A 15274-nucleotide genomic window follows, 5' to 3' on the forward strand; every position below is an offset into this window, starting at 1 on the left:
TATTGTCAGCCCATGCTGTTAGGCTTGCTTGAGGAATTCATTCTTTGCCAGTTTCAACAAGGACTGACCTGATCTGCACCTCCGAGACAAAACTGCAGGACTGTGCTAAGTTATCCTCTGGTTTTCACACTTTCTGAATGTTTGATGCAATTCTTGGCTCACAAAAAGCATCATTAGAACTGTGTATTTTGAGAGAAAATACATTTAGAAATGCATATTTTAAAACCTACTTAAGTGGGAATTTTAGGTCAGGTTAAAACACTCAAAAAAACACAAACACAAAAATGGGATGGAACAGATTTATGAGTTAACACATGTGGAAGTGGGTGGACTGGAAATATACAGATTCATCCATCCCATGAAATATACCATTCCTTGACTGACATGCACTGTTTTACATTGGATTCTCAATTTCCCTTCCTCAACAATGAAACCCAGAAGGCCAAAAAAAACCCTTTCATTCTCTTAGTTTCAGGATCCAATTTTTCCTTCTTTTTGCCAATATTCTCTCCTGAGAATTAATTAAGCTTAATGTGAAAGGGGCTGACACACTGATAACATATGTGAGGCTGCCTCGTCATCATGTCCAGGGTGACTCTGAAATATACCACTCTGCTGCTGGAACTGATGGAGGTGTAAGAGTGCTCCAAAGGTTTCCAGCTAGCTGGAAACAGGGAGTATAGTATTACAGTCTACCCAAATTGCCCTTTAGGGGCAGGACTGAGCAATTTGCTACATGAGGTGAAGGACAAGATGGCGCGTGCGTGTGCGTGTGCGCGTGCACACACACATACACCCCAGAGTCCACATACAAAAGTCAACTCAAAGCTTACTCCAACTCCAACACAATATCCTCCACTATGCTTGAGCGAGCTAGATTTGGGAGCATGTGACTAAAGAACACAATCACATAAGAGCAGTGCTGGTTTGGGCCTAAGGTCTATCTAGCCAAGGATTTTGGCAAAACTACGAGAATCCCATCAGCAGGACCTGAATGCAACAGGGCCCGCCTACTTGTGATTCCTGGCAGCAAGTATGCAGAAACATGTTGTCTCTGGCAGTAATGTTAGGACATAGCCACCATGGCTAGTAACACTGGTAGCCTTACCTTCCATAAATTTGTGACCATCGCTATCTCTCATGGGAGAAAATTCCTGAGATCCTCCTTTCTCTGTCTAATCATAGAGGCAGCCTGTCTGGGGTGTCTTCTGCACTGCTGGAGTGTTCATTTGTTCCCATTTGGCACTCGGCATTTTAAACTTGTATATAAAAGGGATGCAGGCGGCGCTGTGGGTTAAACCACAGAGCCTAGGGCTTACCAATCAGAAGGTCGGTGGTTCGAATCTCTGCGATGGGGTGAGCTCCCATTGCTCGGTCCCAGCTCCTGCCAACCTAGCAGTTCAAAAGCATGTCAAAGTGCAAGTAGATAAATAGGTACTGCTGTAGCGGGAAGGTAAACGGCGTTTCCGTGTGCTGCTCTGGTTCGCCAGAAGCAGCTTTGTCATGCTGGCCACATGACCCGGAAGCTGTACACCTGCTCCCTCAGCCAATAACGCGAGATGAGCGCTGCAACCCCAGAGTCAGTCACGACTGGACCTAATGGTCAGGGGTCCCTTTACCTTTTATAAAGCAGATACAGTATTGCAAATACAGTTTAAATCTCCAGCACTCTCTTTCATCCAAAGGAAACAAAAGCCCCTGGAACCTCTTTCTGCTCAAGGAAGTGGTTCCCTTTGTAATCTGCTTCATTCTATCCAGGTATCAATGCAGGACAATACCTTTATCCCATCTAATTTCATTTACTCAGAGAATTAATAGAAATCATCTAAGGGAGGGAAATGAGGCTTTGGCTTTGCAATTCAGACAAATCATGGCAGTGCTAATTACAGGAGGCACCCTATGGCTTCATCCCATTTTATATGTTAGGAAGTGAAGTTCTTATCCCCCCCAAAAGCAATTTGTACAATATTTTCTCCCCTCTTCTTTAATGCCCTGAATATTGAAACAATTTGTATTTAATTCACTAATTGAAGAAATTAGAGATTAGTCAGCAGGCTGGATGATGTCATAATGTACATTGCCATACCCCCGCAGTGACTCACACCCCTGCTTCTTCCCACAAATAGGAGATGTTGGCTAAATGCAATGGTCCAACACCTATTGATGCCAGTATAATAATAATAATAATAATAATAATAATAATAATAATAATAATAATAATAATAATATATTATTTATACCCCGCCCATCTGGCCGGGTTCCCCCAGCCACTCTGGGCGGCTTCCAACAAAACAGAAATTCTAAAATACAGAAATCCATCAAACATTAAAATACAGAAATCCATTAAACATTAAAAGCTTCCCTAAACAGGGCTGCCTTGAGATGCCTTCTAAAGGTTTGGTAATTGTTGTTCTCTTTGACCTCTAGTGGGAGGGCATTCCACAGGGTGGGTGCCACTACCGAGAAGGCCCTCTGCCTGGTTCCCTGTAACTTGGCTTCTCGTAGTGAGGGAACCGCCAGAAGGCCCTCGGAGCTGGACCTCAGTGTCCGGGCAGAACGATGGAGGTGGAGACGCTCCTTCAGGTATACCGGACCGAGGCCGTTTAGGGCTTTAAAGGTCAACACCAAGCATGATCACATGCTTCTTGCATTACAGTTCATGGTGAACTGCCACAACAATCCCAAAGAGTAACTAAGACAATGCATTCCACTTGGCTAACATCACAGAGTATAGGAAGTCACCTTCTACTGAGCCTGATCCAGGGCCGGCTCTAGGTGCAGTCCGGTGGCGCGGGGCGCCAGGGCGCGGGGCCAGCAGGGGGGGCACTGCACGGCGAAGCCGTGCGACGCGCTGTGAGGGCAGGGGCGCGGAGCGATCTCTGCGCCTCAGCGCCAGGGCGCCCGACCTGCTCGAGACGGCCCTGGCCTGATCATTGGTCCATCTAGTTCAATATTGTCTATATTGAGTGGCAGCAGTTACCCACAATTTCAGCACTTCCTGGAGATGTCAGGGACTGAACTTGGGACCTTCTGCATGCAAAGCAGATGTTCTATCACTGAGCTACACCATTTGCCTAGAGATCCTGCTTAGTGGGCTACATGAACCAAAAGTCTGAACTGGCACAGGGCAGTTTCCTACAACATACCAACTAAGGTAAAAAGTTGGGTCAAGTCTCTGACAAGATTTTGAATTTGTAGTAACACAGGCAATGTTTGGACCTGAAGGTTTATCATGGTAGTCTCCAAGTCCACTTATTAATTTATTGAATTTATTCCCTATCCATCCTCCCAAAGGAAGCCAGAATAGGAAAGAACATGGATGATGATGATGATGATGATGATGATGATGATGATGATGATGATGAGATGATAATGATGATGCTAATCTTTAAAACAACTTAAGAACAACCCTGTAGAGATGCAGACTGGGAATGATCTCAGATCAGGAAGAAGCAGGTGCCAAAAAGACAACAGAAATGGTGCCTGTCTAATATTATGGAGGAGGAGGAGGGGATACCTTGGGGTAGGTGCCACAACACTAAAGCTCTGTTTGCTGCATTGTGTGGAATTGCCCTCTTGCACACTTAGTAAGATGGTATCTGTAAGAGGCTCTTGCCTGCAAAGCACAACGATTGCTTGATTTTCCAGGTATCCTGGTCTCAAGCTGCATAGAACAACACACCCAAACCCAAATAGCACCTTGAACTTAGCCTAGTTAATAGGCAGCAATTGCAATGCTTTCAACAGCCTGGCAATATGTTGGCAACATCCTGCCCTAGTGAGTAGGATGTTTTGAACCGGCAGCTACAGCTTTCGAACCAATCTCAAGACCAGCCCCACATAGAGTGTGGGGGTTAGCAGCACAATGATAAATTATCACTTATCACTCTTGTATCAGCCAGGCTTGTAGCTCTGTAAAAATAACACACTGCTAATTATCAAGCTACAAATGCTAATGAAAATGACGTTTTAAAAATTCAGAGGACTGTGCATAATTTAACTAGTTGATTTAGCAGGGGCATGGCAATCAGTAGTGAAGTCCTTGCTTCCTGAATTTGGGCAAAATTCCAAAGACCTCCCTGTCTCAAAATTAATTCAGTTTGCCACTAGTGTTTTGGATGGGTCCAAAAGACACTTGCAATGCAATCCTACCGTATGCATTGAACTAAATGTGACTTACAGGTATGTGTGTATAAGGCTGCAGTGTAATGCTTAAATGGAGCTAAGGATCTGCAAATGCAACAGAATAAAACATAAGAGTTTCAGAATGTTAATAATGATAGGTCTATACCACTTTAAGCTGTGTGCAGAATCACATTTTTAACTGCCTCCTTGTGTAAAATCACCGCCACCACAAAAGTAAAAACTAACTGTTCAGAGAGGGATGAGCTAGATTAGCCTTCCTTGGTCTGGTGCCCTTCATATACTTTAAATTGCAGCTCTCATCATGGCAAGTGACCAGAGAATATTGATGGTTACAATTCAAAACATTTCTTAGTCAAGGAAGACTGAGCTAGACCTTTCCTCTTTTTCATCATCATCATCTTCAACATCACCACCACCACCACCACCACCATATGAAGGAGGTCATGTTTATGCAAGCTAGATTCAGGTACGTAGTCGTGTTGGTCTGACACAGTCAAAATAATTTTTGAAAAATTAAAAATTGTCCAGTAGCACCTTAGAGACCAACTAAGTTTGTTCTGGGTATAAGCTTTTGTGTGTGCGCGCACTTCTTCAGATACACTGAAACAGAAGTCACCTTTATTTATGTTTATGCAATGTTCATTATATCAGTATTTTTACTCAGGTGCTGAAAACAAATGGTCAGGTAGCCTTAATAAGGAGTATTCCGAGATGAAGGAATAACAATGGAAAAGTGCTTAAATGAAAGATCCAGCAGCTGCTGCTGGAGGTGGCAGGTTCTACCCTACCACCTTGTTATTTTGTTCATGTGTGGACCAGGCCTGAATTTGAAAGATGAATACAAAAAGGTCATATTTATTTATCAATGAGATCATTTTGCAGATTTGCCACTGCAAGTACATTAAGCAGGGAACCACAATCAGTCCTGGTTCTCTTACGGCCATATCTGTTTGATACATGATACGCTCAAAACTAAGTTTATTCCCATTTGTTGTTCAAACTGACATTTTCAGTGTGCACACTTATGAAACCTGTGGTATATGCACTGACTTGGCTGGTGAAGGAAAAATAACAACACGAGTCTTATTGCAGGAAACCTCAGAGTTTAGCTGTATAGCTTTGAGAGTTTATGTGTATAGCTTTGGCATGTGAATTAGAAAGTGATTATTGGTTATTTCTGTTCACTGAAATATGAATCCACAGTAGGGAATGGGAAAACCCTAAGCCAAATCAAGCCTTTCTACCCCTTATTAACACTCTCTTCTGAAATAGGAACATAGTAAGCTGCTTTATATTGAGTCAGGCCATTGTTGCATCTAACTCAGTACAGTCTACACTGACGGACAGTGGTTCTCCGGGACTTTCCCAGTCCTACACGGAGATGCTGAAGATTGAAGCTGAGGCCTTCTGCAGCCAAGGCAGACGTTCTGCCAGGGAACTATGACCCTACCTTAAACATACCAACTATTAATTTATTTTAAAAAGAAACTAAACTAAACTGACCAGACATTTCTAGGACCTTTGTGTACAGTTGATGTCTGCAGTGTGCAGAATTGTTATGGGTGGTTAGTATAATTTCTGAAATTGTAAGTGCAAATGATATGCATGGATGTTCTCTGTGTGAACATATGCTGGACTCATGGTATTTGGGGGGGGGGGGGAGAGAGAGAGAGAGAGAGAGAGAGAGAGAGAGAGAGAGAATACTGAGTATCGACCACCACCACCATCACCACCACCACCCCCAGTTTTCAAAAAGGAGAGTGTTGATTTTATGCTGATATCAAGCAGGCCGGATTTAGGTTTGATGAGGCCCTAAGCTACTGAAGGTAATGGGGCCCTTTACATGTCCAGCTGTCCTTTGCCAACAGCAAATTGTCACTGTTTTTTGTGTTGAATATATGCTATATGGTAATTTATGAAACTAATAGATATCTAAAGCCATTTGCATAACAATTTTGCATAACAAAATATGTGATATATTAGGGAGCAGACTAGCAGGCTGGGCCCATTAAAAAGGTAAAGGTAAAGGGACCCCTTGACCATTAGGTCAGTCGTGACCGACTCTGGGGTGGTGGCGCTCATCTTGTGTTATTGGCCAAGGGAGCCGGCGTACAGTTTCCAGGTCATGTGGCCAGCATGACAAAGCCACTTCTGGCAAACTAGAGCAGTGCATGGAAACGCCGTTTACCTTCCCGCTGTAGCGCTACCTATTTATCTACTTGCACTTTGACATGCTTTCAAACTGCTAGGTTGACAGGAGCAGGGACCGAGCAATGGGAGCTCACCCCGTCACGGGAGCCGGCCCGGTGCCTGGTGCCTGGTGCCCCTCTGTCCCTTGGGAGCCACCGCTGCCATTTCTTCCCTATCAGCTGTGCAGCTGCGCCTGACCCCCGGCAGCTCTGTGTCCTCCCCTAGCTGCAGCTTCCTCCTCGCCAGCTCCCAAGACATACCACTGCTAGACACAATGAGCCAAGCTGTGGCAGCTGGTGCCACCGAGAAGTCTGTGGAGCTGCTTCCCCCACCACTGCCTCCTTCAGTTGGAACAGGGTGAGCCTCCCTCTCATTTATTGTTGTTGTTTGTGTGGCTTTGCTCTTGGGAATATGGCAACTGTAAGTCAGTGTCAGGGAGGGGGTGAGCAACAGAAATGAAGAATGGTGGTGTGTGCCTTGAATGTGTCAAGGGTTTTTCTCTTTGGAATATGGCAACCCGTTTCTAGTGGATGCTGCAACATATTACGTATAAAGTGGGGGGGGGATACATGAAAACTGCATAAAATATGAGTTATACCAACTCCCCCAAAATTCTCCAAACACCGCAACATCCAATTTCTAATATCTGAACAGTCTTTTTGAGACCACTGTATCAACATATAGTCCAAGAAAGTATGAGATATGAATCCACAGAAAGAGGAGAAACCAGCTCCCCCCCCCCAACTCCTTCAATTAGTCATCAAGTCACTATCAAAATATCACCAGTGTATTTCCTGGACATAATGCAATCACCAACCAGATATTTGCAATTGTAATTGTTTCCCCTTATGTACTCTTCTTCTGATGAGACATGATATATTAAAGTGGGGCAAAAGTTACACTGGGTAGGTGATTTGCAGGATTCAGGTTATCTGCTCTGGAGACTGACTTTGATAACAAGATTGAAAAGGACCAGAGGTGTACTTAAAAAAAAAAGTTTTAATGTAAGGTTATCTCAACTGTGACAAGAAAGTGATGATGTCTCTTTGTAACACCTTAGTTTTTCACTGCTCAGCTGAAATCTCCTTCTCCCTTGCACAAACACACATGCACAAAGACAATGTTCAAGTAAGGACAACTACAGGAGGGATGAGGAACCTATGCTCCTTCACATAGTGTGGGAATACAGCTCCTCTTGCTGCACCACCAGCCACAGCGGTTGGGGCTGGAGCCCAGCAAAAACTTCCCACCCTTGAGCTATGGGCATTTGGACAAGATTCTTTGCCACACTTGCCTATCATTGAGAGATGCAGTCTCTGATGTCACCTGCTATGGCAAAAATTCTGGCATTTGTGCAAAAGGCCGACTCACCTGTGAAAATGCAGATGAACAACAGCAGTTCAAGGGGGAAACCATGCAAAGCTCTTTCTTCTATTTGAAAGGAAAACATAGGAAATCCTTGTGGCACGATGAGCTTCACAACCATCTCTCAATGTTCTAGCTGCCACAAGTTATCATCCTGGGATGCTGTACTGGGAGCCCTGTGCTGATGGAAGCATTCCCAGTTCATGCACAGAGTTTATAGGATATGGGTTTCGAACTTGTCACTGTCTTTCACTATAATGAAACACTTCACTTTCAACACTTCACTCTGACTGACAAGAGACTCTTCAGCCAGGTGTCTCTCACATTGCCTTCTCCTTTAGAAGATGAGACACCAAGAACAGAACATCCAGTCTTTTTCATGCAAAGCAGATGCTCCACTCACAAAACAATGAAACTTCAAGGAAAATTTGAATATTTCTTCTTGAGAAAAACATCCGAGAAGTTCTAAAGGAAAGCAAAGAGAGCTTCTAGGAGATTAGCAAAATTTCTCCAGTGGGGTTCTAACCATCTCAAACCCACAGGTTTCTGTGAAAGCAATAAATTAGTTTAAAATTAAAAATAAATAAATCCACAGGCCTAAAATCCTAGTGCCAACTTATTTTAAGGTGAATCGCCAGCAGCTGCATTTAGCATTTTGGTTCTAAGTGAGAACAAATGATAGTGTGATGTGCAGTGTTCAAAAAGAGGTCAACCACATGTAATCAAAGTATTACCCAGATGGGCAGCTGCAGTTGCAACAGAAGGGAAAAAAGAACTGCCTGGTGTTCAAGGAGATGTCACTTTGACCATCTGTTGAACAAGACAGTATAAAGCAACCACAAGATTTCTGCTAAGATGAAACTTTCCTATGAATATGGAGAGGAGATAACATGCTGTACAGGAATTTTTAAGGGAATTTTGATAAGGCCTTCACATCCCATACAACTAGTTCTAACTAGTGTGGTAAAACTATCTGGGCTGTACTACCTTAAACTTAAGAAAAGAGGAGAGTTGTCTTGTGTGATGGAATGAGGGGATGTAAGCTCTACACTTAGGAGCTACATGACAGAGTGATGGCTAGGTAAGAATCCTTCTTTCTAATACACTGGTTTTCAGCTTTCATTGTGTTCTTATTTTGCATGCAGATGCATTCAGTCAAGGTTCAGAAAATGACAACCAAAATGATCATGGGGATGGAATGACCCTCCTATGAAGAAAGGTTGTAGCATTGGGGACTTTTTTTAGTTTAGAGAAAATGCAAGAGGTGACATGATTGAATCTTATAAAATTATGCATAGCATAAAATGGGTAGAGAAAGTTTTTCTCCCTTTCTCAAAACACTAGAACTCATAGACATCCAATGAAGCTGAATGTTGCAAGATTCATAACAGATAATAGCACCTAGATAATCTATGGAACTTGTTCCCATAGGGGGCAGTAATGGCCAGCAACTTGGCTAGATGACTTTAAAAGAGGACTAAACAAATTCTGGAGGTTGGAGCTACAATGGCTACAATCCGTGATGGCTATGCTCTTCCTGCAAGGTTGGAGGCAATAATGTTTCTGAATACCAGTTGCTGAATACCACAGGAGGGGTGAGAGCTCATGTTCTTGGATCTTGCTTCCGGCTTCCTACTGGTTGGCCACTGTGAGAACAGGACGTTCTACTAAATGGGCCATTGGTCTGATTCAGCAGGTACTTCTTATGTTGTTATGTTTTTCCCCAATCAGCAGCCTGAGTAGAACACCTCCATGAAAGGTTAATTAACTCAATTAGAACTAGGTCCAAATTGCAACAAATTTCTCACTTGCATGGAGAAAATGGAAAGGGAGACCCTCTCTCATAATTAGAAAACTTGTGGTTACCCAATGTAACTAAATGACAGGTGATCGGGACAGATCAAAGTAGTAACATCTTCAAAAAGCCCATAAGCTATTAAGCTTCTTACCCAAATATGTGGTGGTGTTCATCAACTAGGGTAGTGTTGAAAGGTGATTAGATCAATTCCTGGAAGACAAATTATTGCTATAGCAGCTGCAGTATCAGAAGCAGTATGCCTGATAATATCAGTTGCTGGGGATCACGAGGAGAAGGGTACTTGTGTTCTGCTTGTGGGCTTCCTCTAGATATTTGGTTGGCCACTGTGAGAACAGAATGCTGGACTAGATGGGCCTTTGGTCTGAACCAGCAAGGCTGCTATTCTGGATTGTTAATGTTGAACAAACAAATGAATTTGAAACGCAAAATACTTCAATGTGCAGTGTGTAAGCAACTGCCAAGCTCAAGTAAATGCCAGTGAACATGTCTGCTTCAACTTCTTTAAAATTCTAACCATTTATATAAAGATACATTCTGTCTGTGCCCTACTGAGGACCTGCTTTTTCCCCTCTATCAGGTCGCAGTGCAAAGTCTGTCTCAGAACAATTAGGCTGCAGTGTGGAATTGAAAATTCAATTGCCTGAAAGTTATTGCAAAAAAAAAGTTTCTTCTTTAACTTCAATATCAAGAAATAAAGGTAAAATGCAACACATGACTCTACTTGAACTCTTGAGAGGTGTCAAACCAAACCTTTCTGCATCCTTTCACAGTTGAAAGAGGGGGTCAGAAAGGAGTCACCGATTTAACAACTCTCCAAGGAAAGTAGAACGGGGTCTGCTTTCAGGCATTAACGATTAGATAAACTTTAACTCAGGCTTTGTGACAGGTGCCGATCATGATGCATACTTCTTCACTCCAGACAAGGATGGAAAAGAAGCAAGAGGGTGACGGTGTGAGGCTCATAATATTGTTTTTCTATGTGACAGTCAAAGGCAGATCAAGTGGCAATGGAAAGAGACCTCTTGTTTTGTTTCCAATAAGCATAGCATTGTTAGATGCCTCCGTCCACCAGTTCATATCCAACAATAACAATAAAGTCCAAAACCAATCTCACATAACTCCTTTGTCCAAAGGTTGACTGGAGTTTAGCCACCAAATGTATTTATAGACTAATGCTGGCATTCAAGTGTAAAAGAAGTGAAAAAATGGTCATGTATTTTACACTAACTAAATTGCAATGCTATGTGCACTTATCTGAGAGAATAAAATGAAAGATCTGCATATACTGTATCAGGATTAGAGAACCCAGGAACCTCCAGATAGCTGGTCTGTCTAATCCAGGAGTCTTCCCTCCTTCCACATAGAAACAGTGACCAAACCAGGTGCCCATGAGAAGCCCACAAGCAGGACATGAGCACAATAGCACTCTCCCACTCATGTAACCTAGCAACTGCTTTCCACCCCAAGTGTTCAGCCCCACTGAGGTCCAACTCTGAGGGCCTTCTGGTGCTCCCCCATTGTGAGAAGTGAAGTTACAGGGAAACAGCCTTCTCAGTAGTCGTGCCCACCCTGTGGAATCTCATCAGATGTCAGAAAGTTAAATAATTATATGACATTTCGTAGACAGGTGTAAGGCAGCCCTGTTTCAGGAATCTTTTAATGTTTGATGGTTTGTTTTGTCCCTTTATATTTTGTTGGAAGCCGCCCAAAGAAGCTGCGACAACACAGTCAAAAGGACAAAGTACAATAACTAAATGATGATCATGATGATATAGACTAGTCAGGGGGGCCATGCGGGGGTGGTTCGTGTGGATGGTGCCCTCCCTCTTCCCAGCAGCCACCCAGCTTCTGGGCTCCCAGGTGGCAACTGGGACATGGGGGGTGGAGCCCCTTGCACCCCATATATCTGGCACCCTTGGCATTAGTATAGAGTAAATAGCCATCCAGGGACCCAGGACCCAGGTGGTGCTGTGGGTTAAACCACAGTCTAGGGCTTGCTGATCAGAAGGTCGGCGGTTCGAATCCCTGCAACGGGGTGAGCTCCTGTTGCTCGGTCCCAGCTCCTGCCCACCTAGCAGTTCTAAAGCACATCAAAGTGCAAGTAGATAAATAGGGACCGCTCCGGCGGGAAGGTAAACGGTGTTTCCGTGTGCTGCTCTGGTTCGCCAGAAGCAGCTTTGTCATGCTGGCCACATGACCCGGAAGCTGTCTGTGGACAAACGCCGGCTCCCTCGGCCTATAGAGCGAGATGAGCGCTGCCACCCCAGAGTCGGACACGACTGGACCTGATGGTCAGGGGCCCCTTTACCTTTACCTTTAAATAGCCATCATCAGTTGTTAATGGCTTTTTCTGTAATTAGTTTAGACATCACTGTAGCTTGTAGTAGCAAATTCCAGATTTAAGCTACGTGCTGTGGAAATAAGTGTTTTCCTTTTGTTGTCCTGTATTTCCCACCATTCATCTTCCTCCTCTTACTAGTCACCGACCATTCCCACCATTCAGTTCCTCCTCTTACTAGTCACCGACTGCATATTTCCTTGTATTCAGTGAATTGTCTTTAGATAGATGATTGGCTGGATCAGATCAAAGGTCCATCAAGACTAGCATCTTGCTTCCCCTGGTGGAAAAGTACGTAGTTCCCTCTAGGAAGCATATTAATGGTGAAAGGGCAATAAAAACTCTCAGTCTGTTCTCTAGTATTGAGTGGCATAACGCTTCAGAGCTTAGAATGATATGTAACCTCTCCAGACAAGCATCATGAGCTGTACTTATTCTTTTTTATATAATTATTTTGTACTTCTGAGTCTCAAATGGCCATTCTAGAATTCAACAGATTCTGGAAGTTGTAGATACAAAAACAAACTTTTCCATCCATATTTATTACATTCCATATTGGTTTTCCAGTCATCCACAGAGACAACAAAATATTTCAGGAGGAAGTCAACAGGCCAACTTAAAAAAATAAGCCATGTTATATGCTTTATGCTATATACAAAATGGCGCTTGTGAATTTTTCGGCCATAATAAACCAGCTAGTGTCAAAGGCACAGCTATAATCTGTGTCATCTTCCTGGAACTTTTCAGAACATTTTCCTCCTATACCTGATGAAGTTCTCCATGTGATGTCCCTATAAATGTATGACTACTGTGTCATAGCAACTTGGACAATCTGACCTGCTCAAGCTGAATCCTAAGAGTGGCAAACATCGCAGTGGGAAGCAAAATACAGTAAACAGCACATAGCCGGGCAGAAGACAATAGCCATCTCTTCCCTCCTAGCCATGTGCTAATTAAATACAGCTGGAGACTGCACCAAAAGAGGGGGGGAAAGAGAATTTCAATTAATTAATTGGCAACCTGCTGACACTGTAATTAAGTTATGAAAATGCAACTCCCTTACACCAGATATTAAAAATTAGTCAATTATGTTCATTGGGAAAGTTCCCTTTGCACCCTTATCACAAGCTGCAAGAAAGAACATGACTTTGTTTGAGCCCCCACTCCTTGATTATAAATGGGTGACTTATGAGTGATGGAGTAAAACAATGGTTACAGACAAGGGTTGTTTTCCAATACTAGTTCTACTCTGAGTAGAGCCACTGAAATTAATGGGCAAATTAATGGGCATAACTCACCTGCCAACCTAGCAGTTCGAAAGCACACCAAAGTGCAAGTAGATAAATAGGTACTGCTACAGCGGGAAGGTAAACGGTGTTTCCGTGTGCTGCTCTGGTTCACCAGAAGCGGCTTTGTCATGCTGGCCACATGACCTGGAAGCTGTACACTGGCTCCCTCAGCCAATAACGTGAAATGAGCGCCGTAACCCCAGAATCAGTCATGACTGGGCCTAATGGTCAGGGGTCCCTCTACCTTTACCTTTAACTCACTTGTCTGTTAATTTCAGTGTGCCTACTCTAATTAGAACATAGTTGGATATGACTTAATATGTCTCATTGGCTGCAAGCAACATTGTTTAAATCCCTTTAATCCCTTACAAGCAGGATTCAGGCCTCACCATGGGACTGAAACTGCCTTGGTCGCACTGGTCGATGATCCGTGGCAAGTTAGGGACAAAGGCAAGAGCTGTTTCCTAGTTCTGCTGGATCTCTCAGCGGCTTTTGACACCATCGACCATAACATCCTTCTGGACCGTCTAGAGGGTTTGGGAGCTGGGGGCACTGTCATACAGTGGTTCCGCTCCTTCTTCCTGGGCTGTGTTCAGAAAGTGGTGGTGGGGGATGAGTGTTCAGACCCCTGGGCTCTCACTTGTGGGGTGCCTCAGGGTTCTGTCTTCTCCCCCATGCTTTTTAACATCTACATGCAGCCTCTGGGAGAGATCATCAGGGGGGTTGGGCTGGGTGTTCATCAATATGCGGATGATACCCAGCTCTACCTCTCTTTTAAATCAGAACTAGTGAAGGCGGTGAAGGTCCTGTGTGAGTGCCTGGAGGCAGTTGGAGGATGGATGGCGGCCAACAGATTGAGATTGAATCCTGACAAGACAGAAGTACTGTTTGTGGGGGACAGGAGGCGGGCAGGTGTGGAGGACTCCCTGGTCCTGAATGGGGTAACTGTGCCCCTGAAGGACCAGCCTGGGAGTCATTTTGAACTCACAGCTGTCCATGGAGGCGCAGGTTAATTCTGATTCCAGGGCAGCTGTCTATCAGCTCCATCTGGTACACAGGCTGAGACCCTATCTGCCCGCGGACTGTCTTGCCAGAGTAGTGCATGCTCTGGTTATCTCCCGCTTGGATTACTGCAATGCGCTCTACGTGGGGCTACATTTGAAGGTGACCCAGAAACAATCCAGAATGCGGCAGCTAGACTGGTGACTGGGAGCAGCTGCCGGGACCACATAACACTGGTCCTGAGAGATCTACACTAGCTCCCAGTACGTTTCCTAGCACAATCCAAAGTGTTAGTGTTGACCTTATAAGCCCTAAATGGCCTCGGTCCAGTATACCTGAAGGAGCATCTCCACCCCCACCATTCAGCCTGGACACTGAGATCCAGCACCGAGGGCCTTCTGGCGGTTCCCTCATTGTGAGAAGTGAGGTTACAGGGAACCAGACAGAGGGCCTTCTCAGTAGCAGCACCCACCCATTGGAATGCCCTTCCATCAGATGTCAAGGAAATAAGCAGTTTTAAAAGACATCTGAAGGCAGCCATGTTTAGGGAAGCTTTTAATATTTAATACTGTATTGTTTAAATATTTGATTGGGAGCTGTCCAGAGTGGCTGGGGAGACTCAGCCAGATGGGTGGGGTATAAATAAATTATTATTATTATTATTATTATTATTATTATTATTATTTTTATTTTCTGTGGCAGAGTTCTAGATATGAGAAAGGCAAGGAGCCAGTAAGAGCTAGTGTAGTGTATTTGGAGTGTTGGCCTAGGGACTCAGGTTCAAATCCCCGCATAGCCATAAAGCTCATAAGATGAATGTTAGGGATGGGGGACAGATTCAATGCAATTTGCAATTAAAGGTGAACTTGTTTAATTTGCACTTTCCAAAACAATGCAGAAACTGAAAAACAGGCCATCCTTTGAAACTGATTATTTCTCTGTATTTTGTTTTGCAGTTCTCCCACAAAGTAATGGATCCAATATATGCATAATAGGGTAAAATGTGTGCCTACAAATGCATTACTTACTGAAAGCAATATCCAAGAATGCATTGCCTCAGGAAAATACACTTTGCAAAAACTACATTCCAAAATGTATATGTTAGGAGAAATTCCCACTAAAGTT

This window comes from Zootoca vivipara, chromosome Z2, assembly GCF_965207765.1.
Source record: "Zootoca vivipara chromosome Z2, rZooViv2.hap1.1, whole genome shotgun sequence".
Classification (NCBI taxonomy): Eukaryota; Metazoa; Chordata; class Lepidosauria; order Squamata; family Lacertidae; genus Zootoca; species Zootoca vivipara.